We start from the raw sequence: 6,095 nt of genomic DNA on the forward strand, positions 1-6,095 counted from the left end.
AGATATGGTAGTTCTTAAATTGCTATTTAAATATTGTACATTTAAACAAAACTATATACTTAAAAAAAATATATATATATATATATATATATATCTTAAAAGGGCCTCGTCAGATGACTATTTAATAGCCACCACCTAGGGTCAAAACCATCCAAAAACCTCTCTCTCCCTCTTGCCCTCTGCCTGGGCTGCTCACAGAGAATACGACAACAGTGAGCTTCTGTTTAATTAGACTGTAACATCTGTGCTGTGGCTTGAAAGCAGGGCATAGTCTAATATAGAGAGAGGTCCAGAGGCACATAGGGGAAGAAAAATAAACCATTAGACCATGGGGTTTATAATCATGTTTGTGACACAAACAACTTGCTCCATTTGTTCACACCTCTCTTTTTGATATAAATGAAGAAAAAAAATCATTATTCGAAATGTGATTGCTAGCCTATTCTTAAGCTTTAACTGTTGGGTATGAGTTGCTTTTAAGTTCATAAACATATAAAATCACTCTGTATAAATGGAGATAAATGGACCTTATGGAATATATATATATATATATATATATATATATATATATATATATATATATATATATATATATATACAGGTGCATCTCAATAAATTAGAATGTCGTGGAAAAGTTCATTTATTTCAGTAATTCAACTCAAATTGTGAAACTCGTGTATTAAATAAATTCAATGCACACAGACTGAAGTAGTTTAAGTCTTTGGTTCTTTTAATTGTGATGATTTTGGCTCACATTTAACAAAAACCCACCAATTCACTATCTCAAAAAATTAGAATATGGTGACATGCCAATCAGCTAATCAACTCAAAACACCTGCAAAGGTTTCCTGAGCCTTCAAAATGGTCTCTCAGTTTGGTTCACTAGGCTACACAATCATGGGGAAGACTGCTGATCTGACAGTTGTCCAGAAGACAATCATTGACACCCTTCACAAGGAGGGTAAGCCACAAACATTCATTGCCAAAGAAGCTGGCTGTTCACAGAGTGCTGTATCCAAGCATGTTAACAGAAAGTTGAGTGGAAGGAAAAAGTGTGGAAGAAAAAGATGCACAACCAACCGAGAGAACCGCAGCCTTATGATTGTCAAGCAAAATTGATTCAAGAATTTGGGTGAACTTCACAAGGAATGGACTGAGGCTGGGGTCAAGCCACCACACACAGACATGTCAAGGAATTTGGCTACAGTTGTCGTATTCCTCTTGTTAAGCCACTCCTGAACCACAGACAACGTCAGAGGCGTCTTACCTGGGCTAAGGAGAAGAAGAACTGGACTGTTGCCCAGTGTTCCAAAGTCCTCTTTTCAGATGAGAGCAAGTTTTGTATTTCATTTGGAAACCAAGGTCCTAGAGTCTGGAGGAAGGGTGGAGAAGCTCATAGCCCAAGTTGCTGGAAGTCCAGTGTTAAGTTTCCACAGTCTGTGATGATTTGGGGTGCAATGTCATCTGCTGGTGTTGGTCCATTGTGTTTTTTGAAAACCAAAGTCACTGCACCTGTTTACCAAGAAATTTTGGAGCACTTCATGCTTCCTTCTGCTGACCAGCTTTTTAAAGATGCTGATTTCATTTTCCAGCAGGATTTGGCACCTGCCCACACTGCCAAAAGCACCAAAAGTTGGTTAAATGACCATGGTGTTGGTGTGCTTGACTGGCCAGCAAACTCACCAGACCTGAACCCCATAGAGAATCTATAGGGTATTGTCAAGAGGAAAATGAGAAACAAGAGACCAAAAAATGCAGATGAGCTGAAGGCCACTGTCAAAGAAACCTGGGCTTCCATACCACCTCAGCAGTGCCACAAACTGATCACCTCCATGCCACGCCGAATTGAGGCAGTAATTAAAGCAAAAGGAGCCCCTACCAAGTATTGAGTACATATACAGTAAATGAACATACTTTCCAGAAGGCCAACAATTCACTAAAAATGTTTTTTTTATTGGTCTTATGATGTATTCTAATTTTTTGAGATAGTGAATTGGTGGGTTTTTGTTAAATGTGAGCCAAAATCATCACAATTAAAAGAACCAAAGACTTAAACTACTTCAGTCTGTGTGCACTGAATTTATTTAATACACGAGTTTCACAATTTGAGTTGAATTACTGAAATAAATGAACTTTTCCACGACATTCTAATTTATTGAGATGCACCTGTATATATATATATATATATATATATATTCTTTAAAAATTGTCTAAATCTTAATTTGGCCCTGTGATTGATCATGACCTCTTTAAGCACCTTGAGAAAGCTTCTGTTGCTTTGAATTGTCTGTGATTCTCCCATTCTGGCTTCTCAGCAAAATTGCCTGATATTGTAGATGTAAAATTAGCACTTGCATTCACTGTTTTGGTGATACAATTGATCCTTTAGAACTTTGGGATCTGAGCTGCTATATATATATATATATATATATATATATATATAACAATAAATGTTATTGCTAGTGTGGGATTTTTATTTTTTTTATTTTGGTCAGTTATAAAAGTTCATACTGCTCATAAATGAAATGCTTGATGAATGCAGTCATACAACAATTTGTGTAACAATTGAGAAAATGAGATTAGATTATTTACTTGTGAAAGTGTCTAAACAATATTACTCCTTGTGTGTCACAGGAAAGTTTTTATTATTATTATTATTATTATTATTTATTTATTTTTATTTTGTTTTATTTTATTTTTTTGGTAATAGGGGAAATCAGAGTACACAAAAATGTACTCTACTTATGGAAAGTGCCCTTAAACACAAAAATGAAGACCTGCTTTCACTTTCTCTCCCTTGCATCTCTCTCTCTCTCTCTCATAAAAATTATAGTGCCAAGTTCAGGATAGATCCATCATTATTGTTATCATTAGTGCCTCTTCTATTTTGATTTTGTCCTTCAGAAAGATCAAATAAATAACAGTTCATGCATGGATCAACCCCAATCAGTGATGTGCTAGGTGTGAAATCCTCCCTATCAATTCTCGTTCATACACACACACACACAATCCCCTACTAGCAGCCCTGGTGAAGGCAGCATTTGCAGTTGGTCAGCAGTGTTTAGGATGATCTGAGACAGAGTGAGTGTGTCCTTGCCCCGAGCTGTGCTTATTGATTTAAAGAGATCCGGACTTCAATAAACAGATGAAGACAGGCACTGATGCCAGTTTCGTATAATCAGCATCAAACCTGCGGCAAATTCAAGGTGGAATATGGTCTGAGCACAGCAACACCATCAAAACAGAACCGCATCCAACCAGATTTGCCTGCTACAACACTTTTAGACATATGTTGGGACTAGATAATATTAATCTGTTTCATTGGTTGCTGAACTTTCAGTTATAGCTACCAGTCAGCTAGTGGAACCACTTAGCAATTAAGATATCATAGATATGGATGACCATGCTGAAAAAAGAAGGTTAGCCCATTTGTCTGGTTTTAGGGTTGAGAGACCAGCTAGGCAAACCATCCTAGGCCAGTTTAAACGGTTTGTTTTGCATAAACTGGGTTGCAGGAAGTTTTAAATCAATCATACACCTGGACTCCATTAATCTCTCTGGTTTTGATGTTGCAATGCTACATGAGTTAACCATGCTGTGCTTTCTGCAAAACAAGATGTGGTCTGCTGTGTGTGATTTATCTGAATGTGGAGCATGATCTTTATTTAAATCTACTCTTGGAGAGATCTAGCAGGGAGCCTTGGGATATCTGCTCTCATCAACAAAAACTCTCCCTGAAGAATTATTAGCAGCAATAACCACAGCTAGTTGTGCCAACAGGGGCTCAGATGAGCACTGTGACTTCAGTAGGGACCACAGAGAGACAATCTGTGATCTGTCCTCAGGACCACAAACTGGACTAGACTGTGAAGAGGAGGAGGGCCGGGCCGGGCCGTGACTATGCACGCCCGGCCCCCAATTGGGCTAATCAGCGAGGAGAGGGATAAGTGCAGTGGGATGCGGCAGTTCGAGAGAGAGAGAGCCACACACATCTGCTGTGTGTGCGTTTGTGTTGTGTCTTTTTGTTTCATTAAATATTATTTTGACTGTTCAGCCGGTTCCCGCCTTCTCCATTCCCATTTTAACCTTGTTACATAGACTTATTTCATTTTTGGTTTAATTTTCCCTTTAAAATCAACATGAAATTAATTGACCATATTACTTTCTTAATACATGTTCCTGGTCTTATTGTCCATGGTTCATCATTGCATGATATTTCAAGTGTTTGTCTTTGTAATCTTTAGTGTAATAACTTTTCTTCTAAAACAACTTTCATTTTGAGCTAACATTACAAATGCCTCTAATGCCTCCTTTCACACGTACAGTGATTTTATTGTTAAGTCACCGCATTGTTGATCGTAATAGGTGATTATACTGCGGGATGCCCTAACATTGTTGGTGGGATTCACAACTGGCTATAGCTTTTGAAAATCTGATCACAAATTAAAAGTATTGCTGATATATATATATATATATATATATATACACACGTATGCTTAAATGTTTGAAATTAGTTTTGTAGACAAAAATATAATTGTGCCACCATATAAATGTATTTCATTATAAAACTAAAATTTAATTGATTTAAATTGATGACTTGGACCAAATAATAAAGAAAAGCAGCCAATAAGTGCCCAACATAGATGGGAACTCCTTCAATACTGTTTAAAAAGCATCCCAGGGTGATACTTCAAGAAGTTGGTTGAGAAAATGTCAAGAGTACATGTCTGCAAATTCTAGGCAAAGGGTAACTACTTTGAAGATGCTAAAATATAACACAGTTTTGATTTATTTTGGATTTTGTTTAGTCACAACGTAATTCCCAAAGTTCCATTTATGTTATTCCATAGTTTTGATGACTTTACTATTATTCTAAATGTGAAAAAACAAAAAAAAAAAACAAAAAAAAAACATTATAATAAAGAATGAGTAAGCATTTCAAAACTTTTGACCGGTAGTGTGTGTGTGTGTGTGTATATATATATATATATATATATATATATATATATATATATATATATATATATATATAATTCTAGTTTAACAAGGAATCAGCTTTCTTGCTGCTAAGAATCATTTGTATTAAACTGCAGCACTACACAATGCATCTTATCATGAACAAGATGAATGATGATCAATGCATGAATCAATTCCTGATATGGTTTTCTATGCATCTTTTTTTTATTATTTTTTTATTTTTTTATCACTGCCTCTGGGTGGAGACAAATCATATACAACAGTGCAATTGCTCACAGCAACATTAGACTTTTTTTCCCAACTTTGTTGCACTGCTGAAGATACCCACATCACATGGTACACAGTTACTGTCACTCATGTCACTGGAAAAGGCTCAATGAAAATTAATGACTTACTGTCACTTTGTTGTTTCAAATCTCTATGTGTAAACGTTCCTTTTTTTTTTTTCAAACCATCCCCTCCAACCACCTGGCTCCATTCTGAAACATAACACCCACTTTTTACAATTCAATCAATTCTCAGTGGATAAAATCAGGTACCACCCTACATTTTTTCTCGTTTCATATCCTGCTTCACTCGTAAATACAGTACATCATTTTATGTAAATATAATGAGTTGAGAACAGCATTTGAGTTTATGCATTTTTGAGAGAGAGAGAGAGAGAGAGAGAGAGAGAGAGAGAGAGAGAGAGGTTTAACAAAACTTTTATTATGTCACAAATATTCCATCAATATTACACTCTAATACAGAACAATTAAACCATTTAAAAAACCTTTATCTACTTTAAAAACTTAAAATTAGCACTTCATCATCTCCAACTTCACACAAAACTCTTCCCACAGCCCAAATAGTTGAAAAATCTAATACATTATTAACCATTTTAAAATATGAAAACTCAATTTTAAATCGAGCAGTAACCAACCCTTTCAGAACCTTTTCTACATCAACTGATCCAGTACCTAATATTTTATTCTTCCTGGTTTCCATATTGCTATCTTTGCTGATCCTAACAAATAGTTTAATAAACACAGTTTTCTTAATTCCTGGAAGTTATATTTCAGACCACTAATAAAACCTTTATAAGAAAAATTCTCACCAAAGCCTTCAAACCAACTTTT

Source organism: Myxocyprinus asiaticus, chromosome 27 (assembly GCF_019703515.2).
Source record: "Myxocyprinus asiaticus isolate MX2 ecotype Aquarium Trade chromosome 27, UBuf_Myxa_2, whole genome shotgun sequence".
Classification (NCBI taxonomy): domain Eukaryota; kingdom Metazoa; phylum Chordata; class Actinopteri; order Cypriniformes; family Catostomidae; genus Myxocyprinus; species Myxocyprinus asiaticus.